Here is a 15,774-nt window from a genome sequence, read left to right on the forward strand (position 1 = left end):
GTGTTAAGAAAGAAGCAGCTCCCAACCTGCTCTACCCAGGAGCTCTTATTGTTCATGCTAATGCGACACAAATGAGAGAAGGGAGGGTGTGTTCTGACCTGAGCTCTTCCTTTCTGAAAGGCAGGGTTGGACTTGCCCTTCAGTCCCAACTTGATAAAGTTCTGAAATGCACAATGAAGGCTCCCCAAGTTTGCTGTGCCCACTAATATTACCATGCAGTAGCCATGCTTTTTCAGTATTGCTATCCTATATTCAACATAGATGTGGCAGGCCATATAATAAACACCCCCATTCTTACCCAAATGCTATACCTGAAAGCCAGATGGTTGTGAACTCTTCAGACCCAACAAGCTGTTTATCCAGTCATTTGAGAGAGAAGGGAAAGCAATGCCAATGCTGAACTCTAGGGAATCCACCTAAAATTTTATCTATCATAGTTCCCTACAAATTCCCAGCTTTTCCTGGGCTCCCAAAGCCACTCTGCTCACAACACATAAGTTGAGAGAACCTATTTTTATTGTACAGAACGGGGAGGTTGAAGCCTTGCACTAATTGCAAACCAGGACTTAGAATCACCAGAGGAGCTATGACCAACTCCTGCACAAGGCTTACATAAGTGGTGAGTCATGCAGTCTTACAAAGGAATAGGGAGAGAGGCTTTCATTATGTTGTTTGCCTAATCAGAAATATGAAAATAAAAGAACACAGCACTCAGTGGGTTATGTTTGGCTAACTGTAGGCTGAAATTTCTTCAGTTGCACTATGATAGAGGCATTTCGTTGTTTGTGGTCCCAGCTTATATTAAACAGAGAGGATTTTTTCATAAATCTTTGCCTCTGGGGCAGAGTTAAGGTTCTTTGGGAACCCTAGCTATGTGTTCCCAGGCATTAATGTCTGGAAGCAGCACCATGAGAGTAAAAGTGAAGGTATATGCCGAGGGAGGATACTGGGAGTAAATGAAGAGACCCAAGGGCAGGGTAGGGTTTGTGAGGATAAGCATATGAAGAAGCAGTGGAGTGGAAGCAAAGCTTTTTAGGTTGACTGAAAAACAGTCTAGTGATGATTTCTCTGATCTTACTACTCTCTTTCCAAGCTCTCAGGCAGGTAGGTAGCTGAATGGGTAATATTTTATCCAGCACTGTTGCCAGGCTTGAGCTGAGATAGATGCAGCCCTTAGAAAGACAACTGGAGAATTCTGATGATCAAAGTCGGCTGAAGCTTTATGTGCAGCAACAGTGCTCTTTACACTGGTCTGATTAACCCGTCACTGCTTCTCATTTTCCTCCACTAGTCTTTTGCACTTCATGGGGCAAAAATTTGGGATTGTGTGGATCTGTGGACTCTTTGTCCCCACCTTATTCTCCTATGGATCCACCTGGTTGCTCAGTGCAAGTACTCCTTTTTATCTGCCACACAAAATACCTCCCAATAATTTTCTGCCTGGAAAGAGGACACAGCACATCATGGCACAAGCAGAACAGGCACTGCTGCATGAACCATCAGGAAGGTCTATTAGCCCCTCTGTAAGTTGTCGGACTGCCTTGAAAAGGACGGCTGTGCAGGATCCTTAGGCCTGGGGTGGGTTCGTTTGGGTTGGTTTTCTGTTTTAGTATTTCTTTGGGGGTGTGGAATCCCCTTCATCAACCAATGGGTGGGAAAAAAAGGCAAATTATTGAAAGATTGTTGACTCTGGAAAATCCTTAAGCCTTAAAATAGCTCGTCAGAATGTGTATTCCTGCCCCTATCCCTGCATGTTTCGAAGGCTGGCTGTTCTTACTGCACTGCACTAGCAGAACCGCGGACTCGGTCCTTAAAGCGTCCTCCCCTTGGGCCGGAGTTTGAGCCCGGGGAGCCGCAGCCTCCGTCCTGCAGCTCGGCCGAGGCCACGGCACCGGGGCCGCCGCAGCGGCGATTCCGCGGGCGGTGAGACGGGAAGGTACCGGGGATCCCAGGCATTCCTGAGGCTGTGTGAGACGGGAATGTACCGGGGATCCCAGGCATTCCCGAGGCTGTGTGAGACGGGAAGGTACCGGGGATCCCAGGCATTCCTCAGGCTGTGTGAGACGGGAAGGTACCGGGGATCCCGGGCATTACGGAGACAGGGAGGTACAGAAGCTCACGCCCAGGTTTCAGTATACTTTTTATTGCTGCGGCAAAGACAGGAAACATCATCTGGGCTCAGCAATCTCCAAATCATAGCATTTTTCGGAAAAAAAAAAAAAAAAAAAAAAAAAAAAAAAAAAAAAAAAAAAAAAAAAAAAAAGAGAGAGAGAGAGAAAGAAAAGAAAAAAGACGGTCGATTTAAAGGATAAGGGTTTTTCAAGTGCGGTGCTCTTCGCCGACAGCTGGCCCTTCCCCCGGCAGCCCGAGCCCCCGAGCCGGCCCGGCGGCCGCTCCGATGCCGACGAGCGCACGGCGATGCCCCATTGAGCCCTTAAGCGCCGCTGAGGGCCCCGGGGCCTTTGCCCCCCGGCGCTCCGCGCACCGGCCTGGCCGCGCCCAGCCGGGCCGGGCCCGGGGAAGGGCCGCCGCCCCCTCACGCAGCGGGTCACGGCCGCGGCGCCCCCGAGGCGGCCCGGCCGAGCCCTCCATGGCCACCCGCCCGCCGTGCCTGTGGCTCTGCCTGGCCGGGCTGCTGAGCCTGCGGGCGGCGAGCGCCCTGCCGCTGCGCCCCGAGCCCTGGGACGAGGTGCTGGCCGCCGCCTTGCAGCGCCTGCGGGAGGTCTTCGACATCGAGGAGCTGCCGCCCGACGTGCTGCCCCGCAAGAAGCCGCCCCAGTTCATGGTGGATCTCTTCAACAAGGTGGCCGACGCCAACGGCATCACCCGCGGCCCGGGGCTGCTGCAGGGCGACGTGGTGCGCAGCTTCGAGGACCGAGGTGGGCCCGGGCCGGCGGCGCCGAGCCCGCGGTGAATCCCCGCGGTGACTCCCCCGGCGGGCGGGCGGGTGCGGGGGGTCCTGGCGGTGTTCCTAAAGAAGGGTCTTTTCCAGTTCACGTGGACCACCACCACTTCTACTTCGACATCAGCGCCATGGAGAAGGGCGAGCAGGTGCTGAAAGCCGAGTTCAGGGTCTTCAAGCTTAAGAGGACGCATCGGTCCAGAAGGTCCGACGTGCAACACTTCTGCAAAGTAAGTGGGGAAATAGTTAAACATTTAATTCTGCTATCTTTGTTATTAATATTGAAAATAAACAGTGCAACTACGTATCACACAAACCTGCGTTGTTGTTATTTTTGTTTTGTCATCCTCATTTTTTCTTTGCATCCAGCATGCAAAGAAATAATGTGAAGTTTTGACTTTGGCTTTACACTGACCTTGGTGCTATGGCTGTGAGCTGTCCCTAAAGATACCAGTGTCAGACGTATCCCAAATCAAACTGTACTTTTCTTGGATTTGAAATGTTTTTAAATTCGAATTGAAATTTATCTGCTGGAGCTGCTCCGAAAAAAAAAATAATAGCAGCCAAGGATTCATGGGAAATCAGGATGGGTAAGGAAATTTGAGTGTATCTATTCCTCTGGCAAAGGGAGAGACTGGACTTTTTGCAGACCTGAAGACAGGTATGTGGAGGAACAGAAGACTGATGGTATAAGGTGTTCAGAACAGGATAGGGATGGTGAGGATATTTTTCATTAGTATCTATAGTCTGGTATCCTGCTTCTGTACACATCTAGAAGTAGACGTATGTAATGATAACTGTTTTTCTGTTAAACTGTCCAAAATCTACTTTTTACCTCTTTTAGAATGACGGTGAAGTTTTACAGCTGTGATGTAGCAGAAACCTGCATAATCTTCATCCTCCTATTTTGCTGTAAGAACAATCAAACTAATATCTTGTTGTTTTTGTTGTATATTGCTGTTATTTAGGTGGAAGTGTATGAGCTCCTGGAGAGTGAAAACAAGCCACAGAAAAAACATCTTATTGCATCAAGACTATTGTCCCTCTACACGGAAGGCTGGGAAGTCTTCAACGTCACACAGACAGTAAGCAGAGAAGTCTGACTTAATTTTATTTCTAAAGTTTTAAGGTGACATTTATAACTCCAACATTGCCATTAAGCTGGGGTTTGAGGTCAATTCAGGCAGAAGGACAGCAACAGAGGGAGATGCTTTCTCTCTGCCGATAAAAATAGGCCTGATGCTACCTGAATTAAAGAAGTGTTTATGAGCTGCTAGGAGCACAAACACGGTGAGAATTGAGCAACCCAAACCTAGTGAAAGGAGGGACAGCCGGCCAGATATGTCGTTGTGATTAAAACCTTGGCATTGGTTGTGTACTAAGAGTAGGTTTTCATTTCTCCTTTTTATTCTGGCAGCACTTCTGTAGAGCAGGATGCTTCAGCGTTGTGTTTCCAGAGTTTATCATGGTTGGACTGCCTGTCGTTCAACTTTCCCCATAGACTCGTGTATTTGTGAGCTTCAAGATTTGTTTTGTATATAAATTGTAACAGTAGGTGAATGCCTTTCCGAAGCAAAAGAACACAGACGAGGTTTAAAGCTGTGCTCTGGGACGGTGTTTTTCATTGCCTAAGCTTTATGATCAGACTGAACATCATGTTTGGATGAATGGCTGAGTTCTATCTTAAATCATTATATTCCTGCTAGAGAATGGCCTGGCCTAATTGTTCAGTGTGTAATTGTAACAACTAGATAAGTAAATTTGCTCGATTGTGAATTTCTTCAAATGACATGGTTTTTAGATTTACACAAGTCTTACCGGTATGAAAAGTCTGGAGAGTTCATATACTGTGCTGAGATTGCTATGAAAAATAAATTTCTGCTCAAAGTCAGAGTTTATTTTAATATTAACTTCTGCACTCAAGTGTTCACTGCTAAATTCTCTGAAATTAATTCTCTTTCTGTAAATGTAGCTTTGGGGAATGCATGTTATTTTGTATTTTTAAGTGTTGAATTACTGGTTTAAATATTAAACTCAATGGAGTCTCAGCTATACAGTTATCTCACTTCTGTTATATGCCCTTATGCTCTCATAGGTTGTTGCCTATTCTCGTTTCCTAATATAAATATTGTTTAATCATAATGCTGTAATTAGAATATTGAAACAATATTTTTTCTTTTCCCTGTCTTCACCAGGTTTCCAAGTGGGTTGGAAACAGCAGCTCCAACCACGGCTTTTGGATAACTACGACACATGTTTCCAAGAATGGAATGAAACACGACGTGGTTACATTTGCCAAGCGCCAGGGCACTTCGCAGGAGAGTAGGAATGCTCTCCTTGTCCTCTTCACGAACAGTAACAAACGGAGGTCTCACAGCTTTGTACCCTCTGCTCCAAGTAAGTGCATTTTAGACTATTTCAGGGTTGCCTGTTCGTTTTCTGTTACCTCCTGCTACCTCATGTAGACCTAACCTCAGTTATTTCCTTGCCGTACCGAACAGGTTTGAAGTTCAGCTTTGTCAGTGATCGAAATTCGATTTGATAGTCCTTGCTAGTAGGTCACCAGCATCCTGTTGCTTCTCCGCTCACAAAAACTGTCTGCACCAGAAATATTCATTAATCCTAAGGGGAATCTGGTTTATTTAGTTTGTAAAGGGGTAGGAGGTTCTATTTTTTAAGAACTACTTATATTATTATTGTGGTGGTGAAATTTGAATGAAAATTTTTTGTTAGGTTTAGACTGAAAAAACCTCAGTGACCTGGAATACTTTGTCGAGATTCCGGTAAAGTATCTGTAAGTAGAGTCATTAAGTGTGATTTTAAGGGTGAAAGAGGTAGTTAAATAAGCACTTTGAACTTCTCTGTCCTTGAGTTGCTTTTTAAGCACCTATTTCACTTCAGCGACTAATTAGCATTGTGACTAAAGGCTGCTTTCGCCAAAGACAACGCCCTTGTCCCTTAAAATACAAAACAGTATCTTACCTCTCCCACTGGCCTTGGTGTAAAAACAGCTAAGGCTGGATTTTAGGGCCTGATAAACACCAAGAGCAAAAGCTTGAAGGAGGGGTAAAAATCATGCTGTTCTGGCTTTCCAGGTTTTCTGGTAGACGGTTGTATTTGCATATCAGAAACAAGCTAGGTAGGGCGATATTAAGGAGTAGGTGGTGAATTTGATTAAAAGTAAAATTAAAAAATTAAAATAAAGCTGGTCTGTTTATTTTTGTTTTCCAAATAAAAATAAATAGTGAAATGCTAGATTCACTTCAATGAACATCAAGCCCTGCATGGGATACTGTATTAGGATTGAGAAATTTCTTAACAAAGAAACTCTAGACTTGCCCGTTGTTAGTGGTGAGTGACCACACAGATTGTTCTACATATCAATGAGTTTTGGGTCGTGTGCATGGATCTCCACGGACCTCGGGGCTTCGCAGAAGATACTTTAGGAAAACATCCTATTGTCAGTACACTTCACTCTTTAGCAGTGTTCTGTAAACCTGGTGATGGTTTTCTGTAGGATCAGAAATTTGAAAAATATATTTTTTACAATGTTACTTTACACATTATCAGGTTACTGCACATTCTGCATGCAGAATATATGTATAGGGTATGGGTTCCTGGGATAGGTAGAGTTCCTGGGAGAATACTGGAGAGAAAAAGAATGTGATCTCTATCCTCTGTTAGCACTGCCCAGAATAATGTGTGTTGTAGGAGTGGCTGTATGAAGACAGTTAATACCAATCTGACCAGATTCAGTCCTGAAGAGGGACTGTGGAGTTCACTGAACATTTGGTAGGTCATTGCATTTTTCTTTTCTATTTCTGCTGAAATGGGGCTTTTCCAAGACACAGAGTGAAACACAAGATTTGACTGATTTGGAAGTATGTCTGAAATGCCATTTAAATACACACCCCTTCTGGTACATTCACAGGTCAGGCGCCATTTTAAAAATTGCTCTGAAGACCTTGATGTAGAATTATTTAATAGATTTTCATGCAGAATACTGTACTTAGTAAATGAACTTTATTTTAAATATTAACATACAACTTCCTTTCAGAATCAGAAGCAAGCCCTGCCAAGTCTGATGGTTCACGTGATTCTCGTGACACTGGTGTCGTGGAGAGTAGCAGTGCCAGCAGGAGCAGGAGACCCCGAGCTGCTGCAGCTGCCATAAGCTCGTTGACAGCATGTCACAGAAGGGAGCTCTATGTAGACTTCCATGCTATTGGCTGGTCAGGATGGATTATTCACCCAAGTGGATACAATGCATTTTATTGCAAGGGATCCTGCATCTTCCCCTTGGGGGAAAGTCTAAATGCAACAAACCATGCAACAGTTCAGTCCATTGTCTATACACTGAAACTGTCTCAAGAAGTCAGCATGCCCTGCTGTGTGCCAGACGAGCTGAAGTCCCTCAATCTTCTCTACTTTGATGACAAACAGAACGTTGTCCTTAAAAATTATAAAGACATGGTGGCAACAAGGTGTGGTTGTCATTAGCAAGATTTCTTTTTTCTCTGCATTTGATGTGTACCTGGATGCAGTTCCCCATTTGCCACTGAAGATACCAAAGGAGATTTCAGTTTGCAGGGCACGAGAGACATAAACTGGTCTGTGCTTCAAATCCTTCTCCTCTCACCACCATGGCTGTATGGGAAGGTGGCTGGTGTCTTAAGAGCTGTGGATTTCAAGACCTCTGTGGAGCTCTTTGAGACCCTGTACACTAAGGAAACTATTAAAATTGGAAACTTGCAATGTGAAGGAGTTGAAACACATTAATTAATTAAAATCAAATTAAGGTCTTTTTCTGTATACCAAAGCTCAGAATTTCCATTGATTTGAGAGGCATGGCATCCGGCCTCTATACAAGATGGGATGCAAGTGTCTTAGTAGTACAACCTTAATGAGTTTTGGCTGCATGATGCAGTGGGGATGTGCAGTCCTACTTTGAGCTTTCAGGATAAGTATTTCCCCAGAGCTAATTTCAGAGGTCTCTACCACTTGCAGATCCTGCTTTACCAGGACTTCTTCCCCTGAGCTTTGTGCAGCTCTATGAAATGGAGAGACCTCCTCATAAGTCCCCATGGGACTTGCTAGCCACTGTGAAGGAGCCCATAGATCAGTGTTTGTCTGGAAACCAGCATACTTGGCTTATAACTCAGGCCTGCAACTCTATATGGTGATGCCAGTGCCTGTCTCTGTAATGGCTATTAGGGTATGTGGCACCAGAGGTTGCCTGTGTGTATTTGCTGTACTGTGGGATCCTAAGCTTGGGTCAGAATCCTCATGGTTTAGCAAGAGGAAAGAAAACCATGAAGCTTTGGAGGTCCATGAGAATATGCTAGATAAGGCCTGGTCTGGTGTCAGAGGCGAGTTTGGTGAAATGTACTTGCTGATTCCCTTCCCTTTGAAGAATAGGAGGACATAGGCTTGGATGGGGACCCTTGAGTCCTTCCAGTCTTGCTACAATTTCATGCAGGTAACCAGCCCATTGCTGCTCCTCAGTCAATTCATTGAGTGGTATCTTAAGCCTGGGTAGGTTTCTTGTCTCCATTAACCCTTGAAGGAGATTGGCCTCTCACAGAATGTGGCATCTTCCATGGGCAGAATCTTCATGGAGATTTTTTTCACTCCAATGAGAGGTAAAAAAAGAAAAAGAAAATGTAGTGTCTTTCTTTCTGTAAATACTGATGTCTATAATAAATTTATTTTATTTAAGATCCAAACACTTGGGGTTTATTAAATTAATCTGTACTAAAAAATGCTAATTTTTAAATAAATGTAAGGTAACAGTGGTATGGTTGGTATGTTGTTTTTGAACCTCTTTTCCTAGAGTCATGAATCAAATAATTTTCCACAGGAGAGGACATGGCTTCAGTGGGTACTGTATTAAGTCCTCTGTGTCAAGGAGTATAACAGATAAGAAGAATAGACATATTTCCCTTCAGGGAGGGGCCAGTAGTTATTCCTCAAATGAAAGCATTTTGATCTTAGTATATGGTTGCCCTGGTAAACTGGAATGTAAATCTGGTAGCAGGGTGATTCTAACAGCTGCATCAGCCACACCCAGCAGTGGGATTCAGTTCCATTGCCAAAGGGACCTTGGGAACCAAAAAGGGCGATAAAGGATATCTTTTTACTGTTTAATTTCCCAGGCTGCTCCTTTGCACTTTTCCCTTTTCACTGCAGAAGTACCTGTGGTGTTTTAACTCTACAGGAACCACACCTTGGGAGTGGCAAGATGCATCTACAAAGAGAGTTTGGAGGAGGTTGTTTCTAACTTCAGCTGATGTTTTATCTGCCTCTTTTGGTAGAGGCCCTAAGAACTGAAGCCAGAAGTTTTTACTGGCAGCATCTTAAGTAGATTGGCAGAGGCAGGTTCTGTGTCCAACATTCCATCTTTTGTCCATGCATGACAAATGCTCCCAGCACCATCAGCTGTGTATCAGCTTCGTCCTTGACTGCTCAACCCAGAGAACTGCCCATTGTTTTCCCTAGAATATCTCAATGTGTTTCTTCTTGCTTCAGATGCCAGGAAAAAAGAAAAGCAAATTTTCTACTGAAAAGCAAGTATGGTTAATAATTGAATGATGAGCACACTGACTGTTAGCTAACATAGTGCTGCCCTACAATAGGTGAAATATGCACAGGCAAGCTAGGAGCACTAGGTAGTTTTGCACACATTAAATTATTTTTTTTTCTGCACCACTCAACTTAGTCTTATTATGCCCCATTAAACCCTGATAATTAAAACAAAATATATTGGAATTGTTTATCCTGGACTTTGTGAGGAAATGAGGTTCATAATAATGCCAAGGGAAAAAATTTACACTACACCACAACTTGTAATTAGAATAACAATTAAGCACAAGTAGGCTCTTCCTTTTTGTTTCTTTTCTTTTTTTTTTTTTTCTGTTTTGCTTTAGAATAAAGGTGAATTTTCTTCTTATTCATTAACTGAAACATGTAAAAATTCCAAAATAAGAAGAAAATCTTACTCATGGTAAACCTGAAGGGTTATGTTCAGTCTCATGACAGTGTTTGGTCCCAGTTTGGAACTAAAATGGTCCAGGCATGTGAGGTATGTGGTCACACTCTGCTCCTTAAGGTGAGAAGAGCACTGAGCCATGTCTTGACGATATGGCAGTGGGGTCTGAGTATGCTGTAGGAGAGAGCCAACAGTAAACAGAACAAATTCACAAGAGTGCTCTCCTCTTTGCAGAAGTGTGTGTTTTAAGGGATTTCTGTAGTGTTCACAAGGTAGAGATGATAGGAAGGTGCTTCTTGACACTGAAGCAGGGGAAAGGATATGCTGAGGGTGTCTTGGAACAGACAATGTAAGTCAGAAGGGTATGGGCTTGGGGAAATTGATCTGAGGTGATTTCCTCTTTTTGAGGGGAGGGGGCGGGGGTGGGGGTGCTGTGTCGGGGAGGAAGAGAAAACTTCTATGTGCCTGCCCTGAGGAAACTGGAAAACAGCAGGGCTGTAAGCTCTCTTCTATCCACTCGCAGGCTTGAAAATGCTGTTTGGTATGAGGCAATCTTCTAGGAATGCTCAGTGTTTCTTCCAGACTGCCAAGGGTAATTACTGTGGTTCTGTTCTTCTCATAGCAAATGGGGCAATTATTTGAAAAACCCATGGAGGACAGTATTTATTCATAGTCCTGGAGTTTGTCTCCGGGAAATAGGAGTGGCTGGGTGCCTATGGTAAATTCCAGGGCTCTCCCACAGATGCCAAACCCTCCAGACTATCACCAGCCCCTTTCAGATTGCACATGCAAATGCATATGTACATGTGGGTTCATTCTTATGTACACCTGTGTGCACTTGCATTCGTGTTCAGCGGCAGCTTCACTCCTGGTTCATCCCAAGGGATGGTTCAACTTACCGGGAACTGAGATGGAGTGCTCGGGCTAATGTGAGAACATTGCCACATCCAGAGGGTGCATATCAATGGCTTTGTGCAAAACTATGTCACACCTAGTCCACTTCGCTCCTGGCCTGGAGTGCAGCTCATCTCCAAGGAGAGTAGTTAGTAGGTGTGAATTTGCCTTACCATTGGTGAATGAGACAATTGTGCATTAAAGCAGCTAATAAAATGTTTTATTTCTTCCTGTTGGGTTTATTGCTAGAAGCCATTCACAGGATAAAGGGGACTGCTAACTTTCTGTTGTCACAGGAGTGTGCAGCTTTAGATTCATGCATATACTAACTGCCGTTATTCAGAGTTATATCATGGTCTGCTTTATTGTAGAAAATAAAAGCTGCAGAATTTCCCTGAGAAAATTACCTGATACTGAGAAGTGACTAAAATTTAACTGAAGCCATGATTTGGTGATGCTGTAAATTGAGGCCTTGTTACGCTTAGCGATATGCTGCTCACAGAAACCTTGCTTGGTTAACCATCAGGTTACATGGAATTGTTAGACAGCACAAAACTGGTGTGTGTATTTAAAAATCTGTATAGACTTTCTACTGTGATCCACATGGTAATCACCTCTTCATTTGTGTTAAATTTTCTGCTAAACATGCTGAGCCAATGTTTGTGGCCAAGCAGTTGTGTCCTCAAAAGCCGTAGATGGAAAGACCTTCTCTTGAAAGTCTTTATTCACAGCTCCTGATTAGAAGACTTGTTTTATCTGGGAAGAAGCATCTTGGGAAGAAGTACATATCTTCACTAAAAAACTCAGACAATTTCCCTGGAAACCAGCGTTGTTTTGCCTCATCCTGGCTCTGAGTCACTTGAAATGGTAAGCATAGGTTTGGTAAAGCCACAGCTCCTGGCAGAGAACAGTGGATACCAAGGAAGGCTCCTGGTAGACTACTCTTGTGTGCCACTGGAGGTGCCACAAGGTATCTTGTTTTCCATTGGGAGGGAAGGCAAGAGTGATTTATGGGCTGTTCACAGGGTGTTTACAGCGGCCTGGCCAGCTCTGAAAGGAAACATGCACACTGTGTCTAAGAGGAGGACAGTGGTGAAGGTCTGTGTGTACCTACGTGAATATTTTGCAGTCTGGATTGAATGAGTATGTCACTCACAGGGACATGAACAAGACAAGAGATCATAGGATCAGGCCTGGCATACCAAATGACTTCTCAGTGGTATGTAATTTAAGCTAATATCCCTTCCTGTCTCAAGCACTTATTTTGCCATATCATGAAATTACTCTCCAATCCAATTGGTTGCTTAGCACTTGCCCAGGCTCTGATTAGAGATGTTGCATGTTCCTTTATCTAAAGGTTATGTAATTTCTGTCAACAACAGCTGTCAAATGAGAAGAAAATATATACCAGTATATAAATACCAGTATATACACACCAGTATATGAAGTCTCCTTTAAGGGCAGAGGGAAGAGAGAGAAGGAAGGCTTACTTTCATTATAAATGGGACTAGGAACATAAAAGTTCAATTAGCAGAATGCATTTGCTTTGCACATTTTAAACCTGTTGTAGCTACTGTAACCAGCACATGCAGTTGGGTCTAATTGCTGCTTTCCAGCTTGACCTAATTGATGCTCTGATCTGCAGTCACCTTACCTCTATGAGTACCCATGTTTCATTACATTTTACCCTTGCTTCTGAAATCCTAAAATTCCCATGGGGAAAAATAGACTACAGCAATCTAGAGCTTTTGTGTATGAACTGACAATTCTTTCTCCCCTGTAAATTTCTTCATCTACCCATGAACAGTGAAAATACAGTGGGTTGACAAAGAGGTTTATTAGTTACCTTGAAATACTCCTTATTTAGGCAGGGATAACTACTTATAACTCACTGGGAGTTTTACTTAAACTCTGAATGAAAACTGCAGTGATATAAAATCAGCTTAGAGATAATTTCATAACCTAATTGGGGTGTTTATATTACAGGACTGTGCTATTCTCAGTTTCTGCCCATAATTGCAAAGAAAGAGTTCTCTGGTGGAGAATGTGTCAGTATTTTCCGTGGAAAATTATTTCAAGAAAAGCTTTTGAAATATGAAAACCTCATGGTTTTAGCTTTAAATAAGCATTTCAGTCATCATAAAAAAAAAACCCCTCTAATGTCTCCTGCAGCTTTGATTTCAAACACGTCACATTCTTCATTAAAGCAATCATTGTTAAAACAGAGGGACATAAAGCAACATAGGATTTATTCCTTCATTAAACTGATGATCCGTATATGAAGCCAATTAACATTATGAGTCTGGTGAACATCAAGTGTAAAGAGGTTACAGAAAATTAAAAGCAGTCACCTTGGTCTTTATCTAAAGAAAGAACACTTTTACATTATAAATTATAAGAGTGTCCAAGCGGGACAAATCGGCAAATTTGGTTAATTGGAAAATACATTTTACTGCACATGAATTAGGGTAAAATAACCTTTTAGCTGCTAGCCTTTTTCTGTGGTCAGGTATTGAGAATCACAAGAAAGGAAGCATTTGGGCATGGAAAGCCAAGAGTACCATTTCATCAAACTGAACTGTTCCTTGAGTTTTACAAATGATGCCCTCAAAGCTCAGTGCTTCCAAGGAAAATATCCATTCAGTGATTTTGCTCAGCAGTTCAGCCCTAGGTTTTGTTTTCATGGGTGAAAGATAAGAAGAAGTGTGTTTGTGTGTGCAGCACAGGAACAGTTCTGCATTAAGACAGACACCATCAGCACAGCATCTATCCACAATTATACTTATTTGGACTTTCTCTTGCAGACCTAGTAACTAATATTGATGTCCCAATAGTCACAGTAATAACAACAGTAATAATAGTAATAAAAATTATGTCTATTACGGAGACATTAAGGACTTTACATTAAAAGGTGTGTGTGTGGGGGGGGGAGTGTTCCTGAAATATTGTAGCCCTCTATGTTATTTCATTCTTGGTTTTAGTGCTTGCCTTTGGTAGCTGGATCAGAGGAACTACCAGGGGAATACTAGACATGATCCCAAACAACTTACTGCATATTTTTGTGGTCCCAGATTGGCAGGAGGGCAGTCGGCAGCAGGGGACGCGGAGGGCCGCAGAGCGGCTCTGCCGGCGGCCTTTCCCCGGGGCCGGGCGCGGAGCCGCGGGCGCTCTCCGTGGTGCTGAAGCGCCGCCGCCCCGGCGCTCCGTCCGCCCGCGAGCAGCACCCAGGACTCCCCGGCGCTAACTTTTAATTATGTCAGCCCCGCGTTTCGAGTATTAAAATTAAACAGACACCGAGCGGGCGAGGGGTGGGGGATTATATATTGCTTAGTTATCTCCTTGTTTTGCAGCTCCTGGTCCTTGGGAGAAAGTTGAGTCTCGACCGGCTCAGGGTTCTTCTGTTTCTATTTAAAAAACAGCGACTTGGAGCACTTCCCCGTGCTCCATTCCGCCTTCTCTCCCTCCTGTAATACGCTGAACTTGCAGGCTTCAAACTGCTGGGGAAAGTGAGTCTTGGAGCCAAAAAAGCAATGCAGCCCCCTGACTAGAGCAAGGCCTGAGAGTGCCATAATGAAGTTATTATTATTTTATTAGGGGTTCTTATGATAAAGCACTATCTCACTCATCTCTTCCTGATGTCAGAGAGAAAGAAAAAGGCACATCTGTCTCTGTGCACAGGGATCCTATGGTACTGGCCCTTTGTGGATTTGAAAGCTCAAGAGGGAGAGACTGGCTGGGGAGATCCAGGCAGCACCTCTGGGCTATGGCCTTCTTTTTAAGGTTGCTTGACCTAAAACTTTTGCTGCTATTTTATGAAGTGCACTCAGATTCAGAACATTGGTCTATGATCTTGCATGGTGATGTAAAAGCCATCTCAATTCATAATATACTTTACTGCTCAGAGACTTGCCTGGATGGTGAGCAAATATCTGTTGTCAGAGATATTCCTAAAAGTGTGTGTGTAGACATGTAAACATACATAAAACAGACAGCCTTCTACACCTGTTACTACTATGCTAAAATTGTAAGTGAATGGGTAAGATAGGATCAGATCAAACCAATTTGTATCTCAAGTAAAATTAATTTTTGCCTTGCTTTGCTAAAATAATGCTTCACAGGATGGAAACATAACTTCAACTTGAATATGCATTAGGGGAATTTCCACATCTACGCTTAATGTAAAAGACAGAGCAGGTGATATTTCTAAGGCTTATTAGTGTTTATTTAATGAGATCATATGTACAGAATCAACTTTCCAAAGACATCATCTCTTCAAAATCACTATTTCTGCACCTGTATTGCCTGTATCCATCTCCTTTGCTCTGGTATGAATGTGCTGTCTTTAAACTCCCATCAGATCTAAGAGAGCCTGTGTAGATTTGCTCGCCCTTCCTGCACAGAACATTACAATCTTTATAAAATATTAAATTTGTGTAGTCTGCTGGAGAAGCAATAGTTCCAAAATAAAATCAGCAGTCTAGACGAAACATAGACACCAGAACTTATCAACAGTTGTCTGACTTACATCTTCTGATGCATCTTGAGTGGGTCATAATACCAACTTTATTTTCAGTGGTGCATAAATTAATTACACGCATTTAATAACCAAAATATCATTATATTCCCCCTTTAATATCATAAAGGCTTTACGCCAGGGAAGCACTTAATGTGCAGGGGGCCATAACAGGCTATTATCCTTGTGTAATGCTATTACAGAACCAATTATGCGCCATTATACTTGCTTTTTTTGCAGTTTATGTGATTTGATCCAATCCCGCGTCCCTGACTTGAAAATTTCATCTGGGTACTTTAAAGTCTAATTTTCACCCGGGCTGAGGCAAGGGCCATCTCTCTCCGCTGAGCCTATGTCTCGGATGCATTTTAAAAGTAATTGCGAAGGGTCCCGCCGCATATCATTTGCAGACGGGAAGCGAGCATAAATCCAGAGACCCCTCGCTGCGAACAAAATCAAACTTTGCCGTGGTACGAT

The 15,774-nt window shown here is 43.2% G+C and overlaps 1 pseudogene; it reads left to right on the plus strand.

Moving 5' to 3' along the window:
• Positions 1-2,282: 2,282 nt before the first annotated feature.
• LOC136364525 (bone morphogenetic protein 2-like) lies at positions 2,283-7,490 on the plus strand (annotated as a pseudogene).
• The last annotated feature ends 8,284 nt before the right edge of the window (positions 7,491-15,774 follow it).

Source organism: Sylvia atricapilla, chromosome 8 (assembly GCF_009819655.1).
Source record: "Sylvia atricapilla isolate bSylAtr1 chromosome 8, bSylAtr1.pri, whole genome shotgun sequence".
NCBI lineage: Eukaryota > Metazoa > Chordata > Aves > Passeriformes > Sylviidae > Sylvia > Sylvia atricapilla.